General features: G+C 41.1%; 1 long non-coding RNA gene across 1 annotated transcript; it reads left to right on the forward strand.

Annotated features, from left to right (window-relative positions):
- Positions 1–11,182: 11,182 nt before the first annotated feature.
- LOC137162621 (uncharacterized) lies at positions 11,183–23,859 on the forward strand. The gene is made up of 3 exons (XR_010922430.1): positions 11,183–11,241; positions 22,570–22,623; positions 23,819–23,859. It is a non-coding gene; the product is annotated as an uncharacterized lncRNA (long non-coding RNA).
- Positions 23,860–24,778: the final 919 nt, after the last annotated feature.

Genomic DNA, 24,778 nt, shown 5'->3' on the forward strand with positions numbered 1-24,778 from the left:
CCATTCGTGTTTGTATGTATTAAACAAGGATTTTTGTTTTGCCTTAACAAGTGGGCTAGTACATTAATATTTTCAGATATAACCCAATTCATTTTATGTTTTAGTGTAGCCAAACTGAGAATTTGCATTTCAGTGCATCCAATAACCAAAGCAGTTTTATTTTTCATTTTTATTTGCTGCTTGTGTAATAGCTACGTGATGGTGTTTAACCATTGCCACAATACTTCTTTAGTTTTTAATTGAAACATATATAAAAGGAAAATAAAAAGACATAACTATCCCCAACATGAAGCTCTAGTGCTGGGGAAGCTTATGATGTCTTTCGGCCAAATCCCTGCTGCTTAGAAAGGGGTGAATTCAGCCTCTTCTCTAATGAACATCCCTCTTGGTAAGTGCTTAAACCCTGCCATGTAGACTAGTCCTCATCTAAGAACTTGCCTGGCAAATTTTTCAAGGTTTGTGAAGCCAGGCTGAATGTGATATTTCTTTCTCTACATTTGCAGTTAAATTTCTGTTCAGCAGTGATTCCACTGCACAGCTTGCTGACATCCATTGTCAGCAAAGGGCAGTTTTCCTAATGTACTCAAGGCTAAGGTTTGACTCTTCTGTTTCCCTGGTGGGGGCAGGACCCTTAAAGCTTTAAAAATTTGAACATTTTGAAACTGGTTAACTTGAAGACAGATACACACCAGATTGTCAATGTATCTAACAGTATATCATGACCAAGGCTGAGTTTTTGTCCCAACAGTCACAGGAGTAATTTAGCTTGTGATTTTCATGATTTCCAAAAAAAATCATAAATTTTGATTCATTTTTTGGAGATAGGTGGGTGGAGATGACAGTAACAGCTCAATCAGTTTCACAGGCAGCCTTGAGAGAGACAAAATTAAACCTTGCACTTTGAAAGCTAAGGGAAGACAGGAGGAAAATATAGCTAAACAGAGGACTGATCAAAGAACTATCTGCAAGAACTTTAATTTTTCCAGGGACCGGGTGATAAGGTTTCTCCCTCTTCCTGCAAAAATAAAAAAAGGCTGTTAAATGTTTGGAGGTCTACATTGGTTTTCAAAAAAGTACACTCTGATATTGGCGCTACTGTGTTCCAGTGTGTTGACCATTTTCACAGCACAAGCACAGTTCTAGCTAGTTCACTAAAAATAGGGGACAAAGTCAATGCTTTGGGTAGAATGTATTGACTTAACATTTTTAAAATATATCTGACTCTGCTACTTTTTATCATGAATAATCTTGATTTTTATTTAAAGATATAATTATAAAACATATATATATATATATTATATAATTATATACACTTTTTTGATACCGTTAATGAATATGGGAACCATGGACCAAATATTTAAAAATATTGGATATATAAAGCATATTAAATATTTCTTAAGTGTATGCATGTGTTTTATTTCAGATTGCACTTCCACTTTTGGGAGACGTGGGTGCTTCAGTTAAGGTAGTATATTGCTACAGGAGGAAGTCTTTCCACTTATATGAATGGGTTTTTTATTTGCTTTCTCAGAGGTTTCAGTTCGTGTGCTCTTTCTGTGCCAATCAGGGGAAAAATAGACAACTTGTGATTGTGTGACTTTCCCATATTCCAGACTTCAAATACTAGTATGATTATGCAGCTTGGGAATGGATTTAGTTTTCCATCATTGGAGGTTTTACCTAGGCCATTCACATGCATTAGTCGCATGTATTTTACAAGGGGAGCAGCCTCTCAAGAATTTGTTCTGTTGTGTTGTGGTTCAGGTTATTCAAAGCAAAACAGGCATTGGCATGTGTTCTTAGGTCTGCTTTTCCTAAAACCAAGGTTATGTTTTACCATATCATATAGATCTCCAAAGTTAAGGGTGCAAGACATTTCAGACACAGTAAAAAGCCTGTCATGTCTGCCATTGGAAAAGTTTGGATCCTGATCCAGATCTATACTGAGGCCTGAGCCAACCTCTTGCTTTTCACTATATTTCTCAATCCTCTCCTTTTGTCTAGAAACAAATCTAGTTGTTCTTCTTTGAGTGGTATCCCTATGGACACACTAGTTTCTTCACTCTAGGCCCCCTGTGCCTTTGATCAGAGATTTCTCATAGTAGTGTCTGTTCTGCCTGTGGATGCACGTTACTCAGTCACATGTTCCGTGCTGCTGTTATATAGCACTGCACGGACAAACTGCTCAGTTCCTTCTTAACTGGCTCAGCCTGAGACAGGGCCTTAGCAGTTCTCCGCGTTGTTTTACCTCAACTGTGTCCCCTTAACTCTTTTCTTAGTTAGTTTATTATAAGTGTTCTTAGTAGTAATTAGTACTTTGTAGTAGTTTTAGCTATTGTAGTTTAAAAAAACACCTTTTTTTAAAAAGTGTGTGTGTGTTTCTTTCTTTCTTTCTTTCTTTCTTTTAGATAGTTTCTCCCCTCCTGGGAGTTTTTACTTCACTGGGAGTGTATGCCCAGTTCTCCTGGTTTCAAACATTGATGAGTGACAAACACTCCCAGTGCATTTGTTGCTTTGGGGAATCTCATATTTTCCAAAAGTTCAACTTCTGTCTGGCATTAAAACATAGAACCAAAAATCCAAGAAGATCAAACTTTAACTCCTTTTGATGGAGAGCTCATGATGCCTTGCCTCTGACCCTGGCCCCAGGGGACCCTCCCATCCCATCCTCTGGTACGCTGGTCTCTGAGTAAGTCTACTACCTCCACTCTTTCTGAACCACACTCCTCAAGGGCATCTAAGAGGAAGACCCAAGATTTCTCTCTGAAGACTTCAAAGACCGTCCATTGAGTACTCCAGGTAGGGAATCTACCTCAAAGAAGTCACAGTCTTCGATGGCTTCAGCCACTTCGACACCCTCTCCTCTTCAGTCCTGTACTCATGAGGTTGCTGGTTCCTCAGGTACTGAAGGCATGGTTAAGCCTAAAGGAACCTCAGGAAAAAACCTCTGAGGAACAAGAAGCTAGGGCTGATAAAGAGATCTTTCCACTAGCCAACATCTCTTCTTTATCCCCAAATGAAGCGGTTCCCCCTCACCATCTCTGGCTGACAATTGTAAACAGTTCCAGGACCTTATCAAGGGGGTCACAGATTCTTTGCAGATCTGAGATCCACATAATAAGCTATGTGACATCCTTCATACAGCTTCATCTGCTCGTATTACCCTGCCTGTTAATCTTTGCAGGGTTCAGGAGAGCCTTGTTATCCTGCATACCCCAACCCAAGTGCAAGAGAATGGACAAAAATATTATGTCCCCTCTAAGGACTCTCATCCCCTAACTACATAGTCGTGAAGGTGGTTAACAAACGTGGAAGGTAGCACCGTGCTAAATCTGTGTCCTAAGATAAAGATCATAAGCGCCTCGAGCTATTCAGCAGAAAATCATATTCATCAGCTACTCTACTATTCACTATCACCAACTACCAGGCATTAATGGTGAAGTACAACCATACAAATTATTCCAAGCTGAACTCCTTTATTGAGCATCTACAAGCAGAATACAGAGAACAATTCCTGGCAATTATTGAAAAAGGCCAACTGCTCACCAAAATATCTCAGCAGGCCTCACTTGACATGCTGGTACTGCCACTGGTTCATTTTCTGTGGTAATAGTTATGAGCTGGGCTCCCTGGCTTCAGCTTTCAGGATTTCCAAAGGACATCCATAATATGGTTGAAGATCTTTCTTTGGTGGCACTAAACAGTTTGCTGACAGCATGGACAAATCTCTGCACACGATAAAGGACTCCAGGGCCACTTTATGTTCTCTGGGGTCTATACACTTATCAAAAAAAGAAAGTTTTGTAGCTCCCAGATATCTGAGATCCCCCTCCCCCCAGTTCTTGGGCTCCCAGAGATCATATGAACCGCAACAATAGAGACAGAGGTTCCAGTGGAGAAAACCGCCTTCTTCCCAACCTTCAACTTTAGAATCCTGTACCTTGAAGCACCAATTTTGACAGAGTGGTCAAGGTCCTGATCTGCCATCCCCTTTCATACCAACTGCAGTGTTTCACCTGGCTCCCCACTTCCGGCAGGCTTGCAAGTCTATCACTACAGATAAGTAGGTTTTGGAGATCATCTCCACAGGGTAGTCCATCCACTTCACTTCTTTTCTGCCTGCCAGTGCCCCTTCTCTGTTCCTCTTCAGGGACCCCTCTCATGAGAACCTTCTACGACAGAAAATAGACTGTCTTCTGCCTTTTGGTGCTATAGAACTGGTTCCCATGCTGTACAGAGCGAAGGAGTTTTATTCCAGGTATTTCCTGATTCCAAAAATGTTTGACCATTGGAGACCTATCCTAGAGTCAAGGCAACTCAATACGTTTGTGAAGACGATAAAAATTCAAAATGGTGACACTTCAAGCAATAATTCCATCACTGGACTAATGGGATTTGTTCTCATTCCTCGAACTTCAGGACGTCTATTTCCATATTACTATTTACCCATCCCACAAAAGATTCCTAGGTTTTATTGTTTATTTATTATTTTCAGTACAGCATGCTCCCTTTTGGCCTATCATCTTCCTCAAAGGTCTTTTCAAAGGTCATATCAGTAGTAGTGGCATACCTTCACAGAAAAGGAATTCTGATGTTCTCTTACCTAAAACATTGGCTTCTGAAAGGTTATTCTCTGGACATAACTTCATGGCCAATTTGCAAAGCCACAGACCTCTTTCTCGAATTGGTCCTGCAGTTGACATTAAAAAATCCACCTTAACCTCTGTCCAAAAGTTAGAATTCATAGAAACTCATCTCGATTTAATAGCGGCAAGAGCCTACCTCCCCAATGAACAGATTCATGGCCCTGTCTAACGTAGTCAATACAATCCAGATCAGCCCTCAAACCCCTGGTCAAGAACTGTCTTCAGCTGTTGAAGCACATGGCATCTGGTATTTTTATTAAAGACCATGCAAGACTGTGAATGCGATGATTTCAGGGGTGGCTCAGGACTGTTTATTCACTGAACAGACACAGTCTAACTACACTCTTTTTTTTAAGTCTAACTACATTTCTTTCCATACTCACCTTCATAAAAGAATCAGTCAGTTGGGGAAATACCCTCACAACGTTTGTACAGGAGTCCCTTTCTCCTGCCCTCCCCCAGCAGTTCTCATAATGATGGCTGCATCCCTGTTAAGGTGGGGAGTGCACCTAGACACCTACACAGCCCAGGGCAGGTGGACACTGCAGGAAACTACCCTGCACATCAACGTCCTGGAACTCAGGGCAGTCGGATACACTGTTCTCTTGTTTCTACCACTAATCAGTGACAAAACACATATTGTAGTGGACATCATGTTATTCGTGTTCCATATCAACTGGCAAGGAGGGGCAAGATCCCCCTTCCTGTGCACCAAGTCTGTGAAGCGTTGGAATTGCTGCATATGCAATCAGATCATCATCACAGCAGCTTACTGTGACTGGGTGCCTCAATGGGTCACATTGAGACTGCCACATTTTGGGGTGGATTGCAAGAAATAGGGCAGTCAATCCCCAAAACTGATGGTTTATTCTATAATTAGATTCACCCAGCCAGTAACAAAAGAGCTTCTTCAATACAACACTGGTTAACAAGAAACCAAATACAGTCCCCTTTAGGAATTCTAGTCCTTCGCTCCCATATAGAAAACCAATTCTAATATAGTGAGAGGTTATTGAAAACCCTATTCACCATATTTAAAGTTTTACCAATCCCAAAGGATTGGACACATTACCCATCTGGTCAATTAATATTTTAGATTTACCCAAATTCACATGACAGCCAATCCTTGTTAACTAAATCTAAGATTTATTAATAAAAGAAAAAAGAAGAGTGTTATAAATGGTTAAAAGATCAATATACATAGAAATTATTTTCAGTGTTCATAGATCAGGATCATAGCAGTTGAGGCTACTGATTGTAAAAAATCTTTCTGGAATAAATCCAAAGGGTTATAGTTCAATAGGCAGTTCAGGTGTAGAGTCTGTTAACGTTTTTCCATGAGAATTCCAGGGTAATACAAGTAACTACCTGGAGACCTCAGTCCTATGTTTTAGACCTTCCCTGTTAAAGTTTAAGAAGACCTGAGATGAAAGGATCATGCTGAAGCTTTCCTTTATAGTTAAAGCAGGTTGGACACTGACAAGGCAACTCCACCATGTGGGCTTTGATGAAAGTGAACCGACAGTTTGTGATCTCTGGGTCCTTCTTGAGACAACACCCTTAGCAACAGCCATTCAAATTATCAAGATAGTTCACAGGTCGTTTTACTTTGTAGAATTATAAATTTCAAAGAGAAATTAGGACAATAATATTCTCAGACCACAAGTCCCATCTAAATGATAATATCCCCTTTTGATCTCTGAGTCAATAGAATACAGTGATGAAGCATTATACGACAGGAACAGGATTTAGCATTTACAAGTTAATTAGATCACATTGTTAGATTGCTAACAGGATGCAGGTGAACATAGACACATTTTGCACTCACTCTTTGATTCTGTAACAATACAGACAAACAGGTTAAAGATTCTAGTCTACTTAACATGATAACTTTGATAACTATATACAAGGAATGGCCCTGTTTACCATGGCAATACCCTTTTGATATATCCTTAAGAGTTGCTTACAGGTCACCCAGTTTGCTGATTCTTTTAACATTCACTGGCCCAACATCACAGTTACCTTCTAGGATTTCAGAATGTGATCGCGGACACACTCAGCAGGTATTTTTCTCAAAATCATGAATGGGAGATAGATTCCATCATACTTCACCACATATTCTAGTAATGGGTCACCATTGCAGTAAGAAGAAATGCACCCACTTCTGCTACACAGATGGTCTGGGCCACTGATCCTTGGAGCATGCCTTTCACCTTCAGTGATTGTCAGGTATACTGTATGCATTCCCTCCGACTCCTCTAATATCCAAAGTTTTACTCAAAATAAGAAAGGACAAAGCCAGAGTTATTGTAATAGTCCCAACCTGGCCCAGAGAAACATGGTTTCCCTACCTGATACAGCAGGCCATTTACTCGCCAATCATTCTCCCGGCCACTCCTCACCTCCTCTCCCAACAAGTCGGGAAGATCCCTCACCCTCCGTCTCGGTGTTCTTCAACTCAGATCATGACTGGTCAGTAGTTCACAGGATTAGAGATGATCTGTTCAGAGGAAGTAAAAAGAGTGCTATTACACAGCAGAAACCCTTCTACGCACTACACTTACAAAAATGGACGAGGTTTGCCAATTGGTGTGACCTTAAACACAGTCCACCGACAACCTCATTGCTCTAAGATATATTGAACTACATCCTAAAACTAAAAAACACAGGGCTGTCGCCGAGTTCCTTAAGAGTCCACCTGGCAGCCATCATGGTTTTCCATTCTTCAATAGAATGTTATTCCTTATTCGCCCATCCAGCAATGATGAGGTTCTTCAGAGAGCTTGGAAATCTCTTTCTTTACACCAGTCAAATCTCCTACTCCAGTTTGGGACCTCAATCTGGTTCTTAATGTCTTACAAGATCTCTTTTTGAACTGATGGCTACCTGCTCACTCCTCCATTTGTCAAAGAAAACAGTATTTCTGGTAGCCATCACATCAGCTCAACAAGTTGGAGAAATAAGGGCCCTTGCAGCTTCCCTCTTTTCACAATATTTTCCAAAGACAAGATCACATTATGATCATACCTAAAATTGTTACCAAAAATATCTTCCAAGTTCCATATTAACCAACCCATTCACCTCCTGAACATCCATCTTAAGCCTGACCGCGACAAAGAAGAGGCATTGTTACAGACACTTGATATCAGGAGAGCCCTGGCCTTCTATCTTGACAGGACTAAACTTTTCAGAAAGATTCCCAAAGTATTTGTGACGATCACTGACAGATCAAAAGGGTCTGCAATCTCTAAACAAAGACTTTCCAAGTGGCTATCCAACTGCATTAGCTGTGGCAACCAATCTTTCAATCTCCCAGCATCCTTGGATATATGAACTCACTCTGTGAGATCCATATCCACTTCTACAGCCTTCCTCAAAAACATTCCCATCATTGAAATATATAGAGCTGTGACTTGGACCTCCTATACTTTGCTGAGCACTAAGCAGTAAATCATGATTCAGCTTCCGATTCTGAGTTTGGCTTGGTTATACTGTGTTCTATACCGGACTCGACTCCGAACACCCACCCCCCCCACCCCCCCCCCGGCCAAAGGGAACTGCTCGATAGTCACCTAGGGTGGAGCACCCATAGGAACACAACTCCAGGAAGAACAAATGGTTACTCATCCTATGCACTAACTGAGGTTCTTTGAGATGTGTCCCCCTATAGGTGCTCCAGTACCACCCTCTGTCCCCTCTGCTTTGGAGCTTTGCAGTAGAGAAAGAACTGAGGGCAGTTCACCTGCACAGTGCTATATCACAACAGCATGGAGCACGAAAATGAGTAACACGCATGTGTGGGCCAAATGGACACTGCCGTGAGAAATCTGTGATCAAAGTACAGGGGGCTCCAGTGCAGCTATAGTGAAGGAACTTAGAATGGAGCACCCACATCTAGAAGAATCACAGTTACTACACATGGTAACCATTTATTTCTAGAAGTTTTTTTTCTTCACTTTGCATATAGTTTCTAAAAAGAATAGACTTGCTAAAAATGTTTATTGTCCACTAAACTAAAAAATAAAATAAAAATCAGGGGGTGAAATTCTGCCATACATCCCTGGAAATCGTGTAGCCAATGAGAAGCTCAGTGTACATAAAGATTGTCGTATGCTACGTCCTGCTTTGAGAAATACACATCTCCACGTGTAATGTGTAACATTTAACACACGTAAACAGGTTTGGTTTTCTAGCTAATGGTTTAAAAACCAACATGATCGTCAAAGGGATATACCTGGACGTGACTCTTTGGAGCAAGCTTATATTGGGATATCAAGCACTGGAATGGAGTAAAGGAAAGGTGGAATATTTGTAGCAACTATTTGATGTTGAAAGGATGTGCAAATAGTTGCTACAAATATTCCACCTTTCCTTTGCTCCATTCTAGTGTTTGAAATAGGTAATATTCAGAATGGGGAAAGAAAAACATCTAGGGACTTCTGGGTCTTCTTCCCCTGGGATATTATTTTTTTGAAAATACACACTGTTTTAGTGCAATCTGTCATATTCCAAAGGCAAAAAAGTTAATATTCAGAAGCATTTTTATGAGCAAGGAATAAAAGTCACCTCTGAGGAAAGAGAGTAATTCTGTTTTCTATTATTTAGTATATTTACTCTTTTCCAGTCCTTGCTTATTTACTGCTCTTCTCCTGAATTTTATTTTATCTTAGTTCTTTTTCTTTGCACTGGTTCTCACTCTCATTAACCATCATCTCCTTTGAAGTATGCCCCCTCTCTCTTCACCCATTCTGGCTCTCATTTGCTCTTCTGTGCCATGTCTCTCATTATAACAGCATTTTCATGATATTTCATGATATTTTCAAGAGATTATCATTTGACTGGAGAAATTTGCTCCAAGCTGAAAGAGGTGCTATTTCATTAAAACTGATTTTTCAAAGAAGAGTGCGTGATTATTTTTAAGTTATAAGAATGAAAGGGTAAAACATATTCTCAAGTTTTGAAACTATTTTTATACTCTATCATTTTTAGATGAAATTTTGTCAGCCGATAGTTCCTAAAGTGGAATAATTTCTGTTGGAAAATATTTAATGGTTGAGATGTTAAGATTATAAGTAGTCAAGTAAAATAAGTGCAGGTGACTCAGTGATCATTTTGGAATTTTCTTTCTTCTATGAACAACTACTTTCACTTTAAAAGAGTAGCGCACTTGCAGCTCCATAAGATCTGGGATCAGATAGCCAACAAAGCCCTAAACACAACTTAGACCAAATTCTGTGTTTGGATGGATGGTTGTGAGTTTACAGCAATGCGCATAGTAATGTAGTAATCAAACCAATCTCCAAATTTCTAAATGTGCTTTCATAACATACACCTTTTCTATTTCATTCACATTTCATATATTATCACAAAAATTATATCACAGGAAAATTTTAAATACTAAAACCCCAAGCATCTCTTGTGCTCTGGATTTAGTTAATGTCTCTGTAGAAAAGTTAATCACCACAATTCTGTATGTTTCTAACAAAATGTTTGTAGGAGGATGGTGTTCCTGAATTGATAGGTGTGAAAGGAGAAAAGGGAGTAGCAGGCTTACCTAACAGAGATGGTCACAAAGGTGGGAAGGCAAGGATATGGGTGTGACTATATATTAATATAATCCACTGTTTCTTTTTGCTAAAATTATTCCCTATCATTTTTATTTTCATCTGTTCTCTAGGGTGATACTGGACCAAGAGGTCCTCCAGGAACTCCTGGTAGAGAGGGGCCAAAGGTAAGTTTATTAAGTGAGTACTTAGATAACTTTTTTTACCCATTAAAAATACAGGGAGAGCCAAATCCTATTTGTTTATCTTATGTACTTATTAGACCACCATTAATGTAGTATCTCAGCACTTCACAATCTTTAATGTATTTATTCTCTCAACACTCCTGTGCTATGAAGTGCTATGATTCATTCCCATTTTACAGATGGGGAACTGAGACACAGAGGACTGAGTGAGTTACCCAAGGTTGTGCAAGAAGTCTGTGGTAGAGCAGGGAATCTCCCAATTTCCAGGCTAGCACCACAATCACTGGACCATCCTGTGTTCTTACATATTGTTACTTATGTGAATGGTCTCCTGATTTCAAAGGGGCATATTCTAAACTTGCATTGCAACTAGTTATAGTTTATCAAGCTAATTTTTGCACTCAGCCTCAGTTTTGAGGGCCAAATTCAATCGTAGACGAAGTACACAAAGTGATTATTGACCTCAGAGGGACCTGTGCCGGGGTGAAATTTGGCTGTTTGTCTGTTTTATGGTCCTTTACTGCTAGGGTGACCAGATAGCAAGCGTGAAAAATCGGGATGGGGGGTGTGGGGTAATAGGCACCTATATAAGAAAAAGCCCCAAATATCGGGATTGTCCCTATAAAATCAGGACATCTGGTCACCCTACTTACTGCTAATGCATAAGCTCCATACTAGCATATTTTAAATGATGCTAGAATATTAGCTATTTAAAATGAAACACACTACAGTCCATGAGCTTTGGTAACAGTAATAAAATACAGTAATAGTTCAAAAGTTATGTCTTCATAGGGAAGCAAAGGTGAACGTGGATTTCCTGGACTTTCTGGAGAGAAAGGTGATGAGGTAAAATTATTTTAATTTCAGTAATTATATTATAGTTATTCTTATGTGCACATCAATAAAGTTCCAGATTGAGAATTAAATCCACATATTATCTAATTCTGCAGAATATCTGAAGAAAATGCTTAAACATAAGGAAGGCTGATATTTACAGTTCTTGTTTCTGAATTTTCCGTATAATTAAGTATTGTCACTCAATCAAATAAAATCAGTTTTATTTTTAAGATCTCTTAATTACATTACAAAGGATTGTGTATATTTAAATGCTAATATTTAGAAGAGAATACAGAATGGAGCAATACATGGGTATATGCCAAACACATACTCAGAATGTTTGTTCACAGTTTATAACAAATCTGCTTTCACTGTGTTAGTGCCCCTTTAGTATTCACTTTCCAAAAGTACTCTAATGAACAAATTTTGTGGCAAGATTATTCATGGCAAAACCAAATATTAAGTGAATGTAGGAAAATATTCACAGAGATTGAATTCTGAATTTGAAAAGATGAGTATTTTCACCAGATACCGGATTTCTAGGGTATTGTAATCCAGTAAGGAGTCAGAAAAATACCATGTGACCTATTGCCCAATGAAAAAGAAATATCACAGCTCCAATTTAAAAAGCCAAATATTTGCAATGAAAGCCCCAGAGCAATCTTCTATCAAAAGAGTTCACTAACATTATCTAGGTAATAAATGTGAGTGATTCATGATCTCCTTGGGGATAATTTGCTGGATGAAATAGGTAATATGAATCATTCATTACTGATTATTTGCATACGTGCTCATATATAGAGTGCTGCTCTCCCCTCCCCCCCAGCTCCTTCTTACCACCAGTGACAGTGTTGGAATACTCTCTTGCTCATGCAAGTGACATTTCTTGTAGTGATTCATTTGTTAATTGGTGTATATAGTTACTGTTGGTTGTCTCGTTAGTTAGTGAGTTTGGTTAACATGCCCCAGTCCCCGGGATTTAAACCCTATGGTTCCTGCAAGAAACCGATGCCCTTGAGTGACCCACGCCTAAGTTGTCTAAAGTGCTTGGGTGAAACATATGTTTAGGAAACGTGCAAGATCTGCAAAAGTTTTCATCCTCGAATGCATAAAGACAGAGACATTAGGTTAAAAGCCATCTTGATGGAGTCAGTCCTTACACCAGCGTCGGAGTCAAGGTCAGAGTCGGCACTGAGAACAATGACATCAACAAGGAATGCTTCTACAGACTCGGAGTCTGTTTGGCGCCGTTCAAAGTCCCCGGTGCCAAAGAAGCACTTGAAGAAGAGCCAGAAGGAAAGAGGGCTATCACCAGCACTGAAGCCAGCTAAGAAGGCAAGGGCGCTAGCAAGACCCACATCGGGCAGCTCACCCCTATCGACACTGAGGAAAGCTTCGCCTGTAAGGATGTTGAGTCTGGTGCCCGTGCTGCTGCCAATTCCAAGTAGCAGTAGAGGTCCGTGGCATCTGGTGATTCCCACCATGCCTGAAGCCTTCCAGGCAATGAAGGACTTACTTGCAGTCCCTGTGCCACCTACACCTAGGGAAGGGAGGCAAGAGCATCACGAGCCATCAACGCCTTCGGGGGGCTCGTTGAGAAGAAGGCCTTCATTAGAGTGACCTCAACGGTCCCCTGCAGGAAGGCGGTCGCTGAGCCAACGGTACCAATCTCCGGAGTGGCGCTGTGAGAGGTCGGGTTCCTGCGCTCAGTCTCCGGCCTGTTCATTGGAATGTCGCTCTCATTCCCCAGGGAGCCATTAACAGTACCCGGAGAGCAGGCATCTCTCGCAGGAAGGCTTCTGCTCACCCAGACAATGGCGCCAATCGGACTCATGGGACAAGTCCCCGGGACCGTGGCACTGATCTCTGGCCCCGTACAGAAAGCTAAGGGATAAGACGTGGTGGTGGGACTCCCAGCGGGAAGAATCCCAGTACTGCTCCTCAACGCTGGAGTACCGGCAGTCAAGGGAAGACATGAGTAAACCGGCACTGTTAGCTCCACCATGGTCACCCAGGGATACCTCCTCAAACTCGGAGGGAGAGGTGGTAGCCCCACTGAGAGCCCACCCTGCCCCTCATCCAACCAGTTTCACTATGCCGTCTCAGATGGATTCCTGGCCTCAGGGACAGTGGCAAGGGCCCTGGCAGCTCTGGAACCCATGGGGGTTCCCTCAGCCTACAGCACTGCAGCCTGGCTCGATCACCAGTGCCTCGATGCTGTGTCCTTCAGTGACTCAGAGAATGGCACCGGAATCATATGTGGACTCGGAGCAGGAAGGGGCTTCATCAACTGGGCGCTCAGGGACCCCCCCGGCTAAGGAACAGAAGAGAGCGCCCTCTCAAGGACAAGCTTCCTCTTCCTCCACCCCGGACAAGGCAGTGGCGGGCCCATCTTCATTGGCCCCATTGGATGACTTCAAGGCCCACTTGGACTTACTGAAATGAGTGACGAGCAACCTGGGGCTCAAAACTAAGGAAATCAAGGAAACAGCCGATGACCTCTTCGGTGTGCTAGCATCAGCAGCCTCCTCCAGGATAGCCCTCCCAGTATGTGAAGGGGTTCTGAAGTTGGCCAAGGCACTGTGGCAGACCCCAGCTTCGCTGCCCCCATTTCCAAATGCACATAAAAAAAAAATACTACGTGCCAGCCAGAGGCTTCAAGTACTTGTACACTCACCCCTCACCAGGGTCACTGATGGTCATGGCGGCAAATGAATGCAACAGACAGGGCCAAATGGGGTCTACACCTAAAAATAAAGAGAGGAAGCTAAATTTCTTTGGCCAAAAAGTTTATTTAATGGGTAAACTGCAGCTGAGAGTGGCCAACCAGCAGGCATTATTGGGGAGATACCATTATAACATCTGGCAGTCCCTCAATAAGTTCTTGGATCCCCTGCCTCAGTCTGCCAGATGAGAACTTGAAGCGATCTTGTTGGAGGGAACGGCACTAGCCAGGGCATCCTTACAGGCAGCATCTGACGCGGTGGACTCAGCAGCAAGGGCGATGGCCTTTGCAATCTCTATGAGAAGGGTGTCCTGGCTCCAGTCCTCAGGCCTTTCCACTGAAGTTCAACAGTCCATATAGGACTTACCTTTTGATGGGATGGCATTGTTTGTCGACCAAATGGACTCCAAGCTACATGGGCTAAGGTACTCGTGGGCCATGCTGTGCTCTCTGGGCCTGAACGTGCTTTCCTCCTCCAGGAAACACTTTAAGCCATACCAGTCGCAGAGGTCTAGGGTCATCATCAAGACGAACACTATAGAAAAAAGAATAAAGGATTTAAGCGCCACCAGGGCCACTCCCCAGCCTCTGCTCACCAGTCAGGCTCTAGCCGCCACTCCTCAGGAGGCAAGCACACCTTTTGAGGGTACGATCAAGGGCAGCTTACCATCCAGGGCCATGGATCTAGTCTCCAAACTGTCCTCCTCCTGACTCTCCCCGTTCCTCCCAGTGTGGTGGGCTATAACATCGGACCTCTGGGTGTTGAGCACAGTAGCTACAGGCTACACCCTCCAGTTTACCTCCCTCCCACCCCAGCACCCATCCCTCCCATTCTTCTTCAGGGACCCCTCTCACAAGCAGCTTCTCGCTCAAAAGGTCGCTGCACTCTTGCGGGTTGGTGTGGTGGAAGACGTTCCTCAAAAGGTGAAAGGGACAGAATTCTATTCTCGCTCTTTTCTGATCCCAAAGGTGAAAGGGGGCCTCAGATCCATAATGGACCTGAGAAACCTCAACAAATATCTCAGGAAGTTAAAGTTCGCATGGCCTCCCTGGCTACCATTATACTGTCTCTGGATCCAGGCGACTGGTACACCTCCCTCAACCTGCAAGATGCGTATTTCCATATTTCCATTTTCCCAGGGCACAGGAGATTCCTCCGCTTTACACTGGACAATCACCATTTTCAGTTCACGTGCTCCCCTTCAGCCTGTCCATCGCGCCTCACGTGTTCACCAAGTGCTTGGCTGTGGTAGCAGCATATCTCAGGCGTCAAGGCATACAGGTCTTCCCGTACCGGGGCCGATCAAAGCAGCAAGTACAACACGGAATAGAAATAGAGGTGGTGCGGAACACCTGTCAAGCTCTTGGCCTACTGATAAACGAGCAAAAGTCAATGCTCAGACCAGTGCAAAGGATAGAGTTCATAGGGGCACTCTTAGACTATATTCAAGCAAAGGCATTCCTGCCGTAGGCCAGGTTTCAAGTGATTTCAGATCTCATAGCCAGCCTGTCAGCCCACCCTCTTACTACAGCAAGGGTATGCCTCAGCTTTCTGGGGCATATGGCGGCCTGTACCTTATGTGGTCTGGAACACCCAGTTACATCTTAGACCTCTGCAGATGTGGCTAGTGTCGGTTATCTCCCCACTCCGTCACCGGTTGGACAGGATATTCACCATCCCCCGGTGGATACTTACCTCCCTATCCTGGTGGACAAAACCCCAACATGTGTTGGCGGGAGAACAGAAAATGCAACCTGTTTTGCTCCTTTCAAGGGATCGACAGTACTTCCTTGACCGACGCGTTTTTCCTCTTGTGGTCAGGTCGCCTCATGTACTCTTTTCTTCTGACTACACTGTTGCACAAGATCCTCATAAAAATCAAGAAGGACAGGGCTCAAATCATCCGGGTAGCCCCAGCATGGCCACATCAACATTGGTACAGCAAGCTGATGGAGCTATCAGTGGCCCGCCCATGGAAGCTCCCACTATAACCAGACCTCATCTCCCAGGACAAGGATTGGCTACTTCATCTGGACCTCGCCTCCCTGCACCTGACAGCATGGAAGCTGCATGGCTGAGTGCAGAGGAGCGGCTCTGTTCAGCTCAGGTCCAAGAAGTCCTAATGGAAAGTAGGAAGCCATCCACGAGGACATCCTACCGAGCAAAATGAAGGCGCTTTACGCATTGGTTGGCACATCAAAATATTTCCCTGACAACAGCGTCTGTGTAAGTGATCTTAGACTATTAGTTACACCTGAAACGGGAAGGCCTGGCCTTTTAATCAATTAAGGTCCATTTGGTGGCAATTTCGGCATTTCACCCTCCCGTCCAAGGTAGGATGGTTTTTTCTCATGGGATGGTGGCACACTTCCTGAAAGATTAGAGAGGCTCTTCCTGCCAGTCAGAGATCCAGCTCCCCAATAGGAACTGAACCTTGTCCTCTCTAGGTTGACGGGCCCCCATTCAAGCCCCTGGCATCATGCTTGCTCATGCACTTGTCTTGGAAAGTGACCTTTCTGGTAGCCATATCTTCGGCAAGGAGGCTGTCGGAAATTAGGGCCCTGACATTGAAGCCTCCTTACACAGTTTTTTACAAGGACAAGATCCAATTATGCTCACACCTGATGTTCTTTCCTAAAGTGGTCTCCCGCTTCCACATGAACCAGGATATCTTTCTACCAGTCTTCTATCTGAAGCCGCATAGGTCAACTGAAGAGAGGCATCTCCTCTCCCTGGACATGAGAAGAGCTCTGATGTTCTACTTGGACAGGACTAAGTCCTGACGACGCTTAACCCAACTCTTCATAGCAATTGCTGACCATATGAAGGGCAGTCCAGTCTCGTGCAGTGTAACTCATCGTGGATCACAGCCTACATCCGGGCCTACTACGAGCAGGCAGGAGCAACACCTCCAGCGCTAATATCAGCCCACTTCACGAGAACACGAGCTTCCTTGGCGGTGTTTCTGGCTCATGTGCCCATTGAGGATATTTGCAAAGCCACCATGTGGTCTTTGGTCCATACATTCGCATCCCAGTATGCCATTACACAGCAAGCTCAGGATGATGCAGGATTCGGAAGGGCGGTGTTGCAATCGTCATGGCCTTGAGCTCCTACCCACCTCCGGAGGCACTGCTAGTAAGTCACCTAATGCAGAATGGATATGAGCAAACACTCGAAGAAGAAATAATGGTTACTTATCTTGTAACTGTTATTCTTCGAGATGTGTGCTCATGTCCACAAACAACCCACCCTCCATCCACTCTGTTGGAGTTCCATCAAGAAGGAACTGAGAGGTAGAGGGGGGCTGGCAGCGCCTTATATACCAGTGCATATGCACACCACTGCAGAGGGCGCTAGAGCTGGCCCTACGAATACTACTAGGGGAAAAATTTCCAGCACTGGTGCATGCGGCGCGCATACACCTAATTCAGGATGGACATGAGCAACACATCTCGAAGAACAACAGTTACGAGATAAGAAACGGTTCTTTAATAATGGAGTGAAGATGAAATTTCAAATAAAATAATAATTGAAATAATTGAAAGTAGTTTCAAACTGGAATTTGTACTCAGCACCATTCATAGCTTCAAGAGAGTGATCAGGTAGATTGTGTCAGATTTTCACCAAAATTGTGATGGAATGATGATTATTTTGTACCTTTGATTTAGTTGATATGCTTGTTTTCCTGCACAATTCAAAATAAATCCAGAAAAATGCTAATTATAATGATGAATTATTGTCAGACTAAGCAACTCATATAAATCTCAGGAAAAAAAGAAAACTCATCTGATATGTCTTATCTTGAGGGTGATGTAAAGAATCAGAACAAAAGTGTTAGATATATTCCCCTGATGTCCCTGCTTTGCCCTAGATCTCAGCAAATTGCCAAAGTATAAATATGATATTGGAAATTATCATGTTTTTTCTTCCTTTTGTATTGATATTATTCAGCGAATCTACCAGGTCTGTGCTTCTTAAATATTCAGGACCTCCTGAGCTTAGATTTAGAAGACATACTTTAAAATAAAGTTACAATAATAAATAAGGCCCTAATAACATTTTATTTTAAAAATAAACGGGACTGTGGTAAAACAGTAATATGGCCTTCCTCTGTGCGCTCCAAAGAACATTTTTGTGCAGTGCATGGAGCAGCAGCATCTTGAGACACAGAGAACCAATTTTAAACAATTCTGACAGTATCTAACTGCCGAGAGTTGAGAGAGATCTTAGAGGCAATTGAGAAGGTAATAACAAAAAGACCAGATTATAATTGGCACTTAGGCTTTTAAAGGGACTCCAGAGTAAATTCATTCTTAGTAAATTTGATTGATTCAATAGGATGCCATGCTCACTCAGTCAATAACAAAGCTATTTTAAAGCTCCTTCACTATTTGGTAGGTGCTTAGGCACTCCAACAATGTTTGGTAGCTCCAGTGTTTAGCAGATGCTACATTATAAGTGGGTGAATAAATGTTACTTCCGGGAGACTGCATGATGGAGTTGTTAGTGCAGTAATGGATCTGAAGCTCTCATAGTTTTTATGATTTGTTTTGATTATCAGAGCCACAAAATAAAACAATAGTTTTAGGGTCTTCTAAAGTTCATTGAAGCCATACTCTCACAGTATGTCTCACAGACATAAATGGGCTTTCGGAACAGGCCCTTAATGATTATACATTTAGAGTTACATACTATTTTATGATTCATGGAAATATAAAACAAAACTCTGTTCACCCAGATGAATGATCCAGTGCCATCCCAATTTAATTCAATGATAAATGCCCATTTGCTTCAATGGACTAGCATCGGGCCTTCTATTGCTCACATAGTATGCTTTTTCTATAACTCAGGATTCCCTCTTCCCTTCTCTTTTCTCCACCTCTTTCGTATTCTCCATGGGTATCTGATCTCCTAATTTCACTATACTTTGAGAATTCCATTGTTAAGACAATTTCATTGTTAAGACAATTGTTAAAACATAAGTTTTGCAAACGCCTATGATAGGAATTTTATCAGGTGCTTTTCAGATGGCACTTTCTTATTACAATGTGAATGTGAATGTAAGAATTATAACAAACATAATTCTTAAATCTATTATAGGTGTCTATGTATTATTAATGAGCCTTTATAGTTGGGGTAAACTAATTCATAATGGGGCACAAGACACACAAAATATTGGGAGGCTTCTCTCCCCACATACTGAGGAGGCATGAGTCTCCCTAAATGGCCTTGTCCCACTGTGGATAGATTGTTGTGCTCATCCTAGGTACCACCTTTCCATCCTTTCCTGATTTCTTCATTTTCTTCCTTAACTCTTCCGCTTCCCCATCAATTTGCCCTTTTCTGGACTACTTTGCTTTCAGATTTTCTTCCTCACCCCCTCAGCAACCCTTTCCTTTTCTCCCCTTCTTTTGGCACAAAGTCTGTGTCTCAGCTCAACTCTCCAACCTTTTGCAGGGTCTATTGCTTTCCCTTCCTCAACTGACTGGCTGCCATAGACATAGCATGGCTTTCTCTAGTACTGCCTGCTTCTATTTTAATAGACAGACAGCACAGAGAGTGAAAGAAAGATGCTCTGTCTGTAGCAGACATTCAAACCAAGATAGAAATCACTGGTCTTGTGGCAGAAATGGCAAATCCAGGAGAAAACTGTATAGCAAGATCAGAGCCCACCATGGTGCTTCCCCCCCCCCACACACACACACATTCCTGCCTCCTGTGAAGGTGGGATTTGATGCCAAGTTTAACAGATCCAGAAATCAATGTACAGTATCAGCAATACATATCAGGACTACTACATGTGTGAGTACAGGATGAGTAGGCAAAGGCCTGAAGAGATGGGTAGATTTATAGGTGAATAGTTGTACAAAATTTATTGAAAATCTGAAGAAAACAGTCCATAGGATGACACAAGAGACTAATAGAGAACAGTAGGTCAGCAATAGAACTGCAGACACAGGGCTCATAATGTATGCCCTAAAAACCAGATTACTACACACTGCAGTACGTGGGAATCAGGTATTCAAAAAGTTAGCAGCAAGAAAGCATAATATTAGATTTCTCATCTGTATTGGGCTAGTGTTCACAAGCTGAACTACCAAAACTAAAGACTTGCTCTGATTCTTTGCATAGTACATTTTATTAGAATAATTGGTAATATATTCAAACTTAGGCACACATGCTGAGGTAGGTGGTAATATTCTCATTTTATAGATATGGAAACAGAGTTACAAATTGGCTAAATAATTTGCCTGCAGTTACATAGAAAGTCCTTGTAAGAACCATAAACAACGTAGATTGTTTGACTCTGGTCCTATGCTTTGGCCACAAGACCATACAAAAGAGAATCACACAACTTAGTTGTAGTGCACATCTTATCCAAATGGAGTCAACATTTTACGTAAGTTGCCTGATCTAACTTTATATCCTCAATTAAAGTACAGAGGCAGCTTTTTGAAATTATTCCATTGCCCTTTATCATTCTACACTAACTAATATTGACATAACATATTTAGATGCGAATTGCTAGAATTCTTGAAGGATGGTATTTCTTTTACTTGGAAGTATTTAATCTGGTACTTAGAGTTTTATAAAACCCAGGTTTATAAACTAGTTTAATTTCAACTTCAGGACCAAACCATCAATGAACAGAAATTCTCAGTGAAAGTAGGGAGAATTTGTGTGCACACTGAGAGAAAACTACATATGTTAACTGAAAGCCACAGTCAATTCTAAAAAACAAACAAACAAACAAAAAAACCCGAGAGTTCTGTAGCACTTTAAAGACTAACAAATTTAATTTTAGCCCACTTCTCAGTTGCAGTTGGTAGAAATAATACAGCAAATATTGGCAACATATATAGGAGGCAACATATACATATCCAAATGCATAGACAACAATGGGGTAGGTGGATGAAAGCCGGGTATTTGAGGCCTAATGACAACCATTGAGTAGGAGGTTAGAATGGGTGATCAGAGCAAATTACTTCTTGTAATGAGAGAGCCATTCCAAATCCCAGTTTAAACCAAGTTTGAATGGGTGAAGTTTACAGATAATTTCTAACTCAGCAGTTTCCCTTTGAAGTCTGTTTTTGAAGTTTTTTTGTAGAAGTATAGCATCTTTCAGGTCAGAGACAGAGTGTCCTGGGAGATTGAAGTGTTCTCTGACTGGTTTATGGATGTTGTTATTTTTTATGTCTGATTTGTGTCCATTTATCCTTTTGCGAAGTGATAGTCCAGTTTGGTCAATGTACGTGGCAGAGGGACATTGCTGGCACATGATGGCATATATAACATTAGTGGATGTGCAGGTGAATGAGCCCCTTATGGTGTGATTAATATGGTTAGGACAACCAGATTTGCTCTGATCCCTCAGACAGAGACAAACACCTACAGGATCTCTATGAAACATTCTTAAAACTACAATACCCACCTGGAGAAATGAAGAAACAAATTAACAGAGCCAGACTGGTACCCAGAAGTCACCTACTACAGGACAGACCCAACAAAGAAAACAACAGAACACCACTGGTCATCACCTACAGTCCCCAGTTAAAATCTCTCCAACACATCATTAAAGATCTACAACCTATCCTAGCAGATGATCCATCTCTCACTCAGGCTGTGGGCAACAGACCCATCCTGGCTTACAGACAGCCCCCCAACCTGAAGCAAATACTCACTAGCAACCATACACCCTACAAGAAGTCCAATCCAGGAACCTATCCCTGCAACAAACCCCATTGCCAGCTCTGCCCACACATCGACTCTAGTGACAGCATCACTGGTTCTAACCACATCAATCATAAGATAAGGATTCTTTTTCTTCAGGTATATTAAGGCTGCATAGTGGTTAAGTGTCTTTCCCTTCCATCCCATGCTCATCACCAGATATTGTACTAGTTTTCAGAATATTAAACTGATAAAATCATTCAGGGTCTTTTTAGTATTGATATGAGTCATGATTATAAATTCAAACAAAGAGATTTAGCTATTCACTTTTGAGATGAAGTCTTATTAAAACTATTAAGTATATTTTAAGAGAAACGCATAATGCTACTGGATAGATATCAGAATCCATCAGAGTGAATTTTCAGGTCATAAAATAGAATTATGAGCAGTAGCTGGAAGAAAAGTGTACAGTAGCTCATTAAGTACTATGACAAAAATCTGTACTTTTTTATTTATATAAAACCAAAATAATTGGGAAATTAGGCACAAAGCAATATCCTGCTTAGATAACATCAGGTAATATTGAGAGGTGAGAATGGACACCTCTTCTGAACAGGAAGAAAGCTCATTGTGACATGAAAAGAAAAAATAGTTTCTGAGCAAAATACAGATATCATGCTCTTATATACAGAGCTAAATAGGAAAAGCTATAAAGGACAGACGTTACCAACAGTAATGATGGGGAAGAGTGTTATCACTCAAACAAGATGTTATCTGTTGTGTGCTACTTCAGAACAAATGTCTCTGCAATATGTGTTTGGATAAAAAGTAATTTGTATATAAACTATAACAATGATGAACATAATTAATATAATGGATTTCAAGACATAAACCTGTGTTATGGAGAAAAATATTCATAACTGTTTTTAATTTTCAGGGTCTTCAGGGTATTCCAGGACTCCCTGGTCTAACAGGACCTAATGGACCTTCTGTAAGTGTTTGATATAATCTGTGATCTAGTCTATTCCTTTGGAGATTACATTAACTATCTAATGAACCTGTTGTGCTCAATATCAAGATGTAATGGAAAGGAGATTAGTTTTAGCCAAATTTTAAAGAAGCTAATAAATCCAATAATCCAGTACTAATGGAAAATGAAAGCTGTTATTCTGGGAGTAATGCTTTAACTTACAGAAAGTGGGATATTTTAATATAAATTTTGTGACTCCAAAGATTTAACTTTCTGTTTCTACTCGTTCTTCATATTTCTAGCCTGTTTTCTTCTCTATGGTGCTAGTAAAGAGCCAAATTCTGCCTTCAGTTGACTTCTGGGGAGTTGAATGAATGTCACTATAAGAGCAACAGAATTTGGCCCAAAATGATTTTGTAGAAACAAGTTATGTTGTGAGTTTAAGTTCCTGAAAAAGTTGTCATTGTCAGAACCATTATCATGTATATAATTTATAATATGTTTCTGGCTTCTTGGTGATATTATTGGAAAATCTATATGCAAAATTGTCTTGAATGATGTAATAATATTCAGATAATTATGCATCTGAACCCAAATTATTGGTATAATGTTAGTGATAAATTCTAATAATAATTCTGCTTGAACACTGAAAACACTAAATCCTGAAACGTAAAAATTATAAAGTCTGACTCTAAATTGGCTATTAATATTAAAAACCAGTGAACAATGTTTGTAAAGCAATGATGGAAAATGTTATATCTTTTCCATACCCTTAGGAAATATTATTACATTTTACTTACTATTTAAAAGATGCAGATCACATTTTTTAGTGTGCTTATTTTTAATGTCCTGACTACTTGCAGTACTTAAGTTAAGCTTTATTTCAAAAACTATAACACATTAAGCAACGCATCATGGGTAATATGTAAATTGCTATTTAAGGAGCAAGGCTAAACTCTTAGCAGTATTAAAAGGTGCCAATTAAGGGTAACTACCTGTAGTCCACCAAGGTGAAAATGCAACCACAAACACAACCCTTTATAGTACTTATCAGTAGTATGCAGCTGTTGTATCAGCCAGAAGAAATATAAGCCTGGAGAAGAGAATTAAGTTAAAATGACCTTAAAAAAGTATGAGTTTTAATAACTTAATTGCAATGCAGAACACCTTGTTTTACTGTTTCATTACTAATGTGAATGAATCCTGTGTGTTTCAGGGAGCAGTAGGAAGACCTGGACAGCCTGGTCCGGTTGGGGCAAAAGGTGAAAAGGTATTGAATATTATTCTTTATTTCAGTTCCAGTGAAGATCTATAAAGAATTCTCTGGTTCCTTTCCTCACCAATGCTTTGCTTGACATGTCAGAAACAGAGAATGACAACCTAGGGATCAAAGGGCTGTATGATACAAACAGGAATTGAACAGACTATATGCTATCCATTTTTGATCCAAGTGGTTAGTCAAAATTTGGAGTCCTACAATGTTGTTTCTGTTAAGAGGAGAAATTGACGTTGAAACCCAGGTATTTCTATGATGCAATCCTGTTTATTTACGAAGATGTACACAACCTCTTTCAGCCAACTCTCCCGTCTTCTTAGTTTTATGTTCCCTTTTTCATGTCTGTTTCTAATGTTTCTTGCACTTCTCTGTGTTGTTACAGTCCGATCAGTTTTCTGCCCCTGAGTTTATCAGATCACAGTGGACCCCTCCTCGGGCTCCATGTCTAACTCCTATCCCAGCCTTGCATGTGGCATATTTTTAAGTGGAGGCTCCTGTCGTTTTAGTTTTGTGTAACAGAGCTCAATTGTTTTTTTACATTTATTCTGAATGAAAGATGGCAATAACACTCACCAGGTTCAACAAGGTTTAACCCAACCCATAATGATATCTTTGTGTAGGTAAATTTCAAGAACATATAAGAACAGCCATACTCCCTCAGACCAATGGTCCATCTAGCAATCCCTATCCCAGCTATATGTACAATATAAAATTAAAATACCTTGATGGTTTATTATATAAGCAGTGGTTGTATTTGTTAGCTATTTTTTAGAATCCTAGAAATGTAGGGCTGATCCCTTAGTCCATCCCCCCACACTGAGACAGGACTGTATCTAGACCCTACCATACTCTCTTTGCAGTATTGTAATCAAAAGCAATGCCATATATATTAAAAGTCAC

The sequence above is a fragment of the Emydura macquarii genome, unplaced genomic scaffold (genome assembly GCF_026122565.2).
Source record: "Emydura macquarii macquarii isolate MOO-44397 ecotype Brisbane River unplaced genomic scaffold, CSIRO-AGI_Emac_v2 contig_2437, whole genome shotgun sequence".
Lineage (NCBI taxonomy): Eukaryota > Metazoa > Chordata > Testudines > Chelidae > Emydura > Emydura macquarii.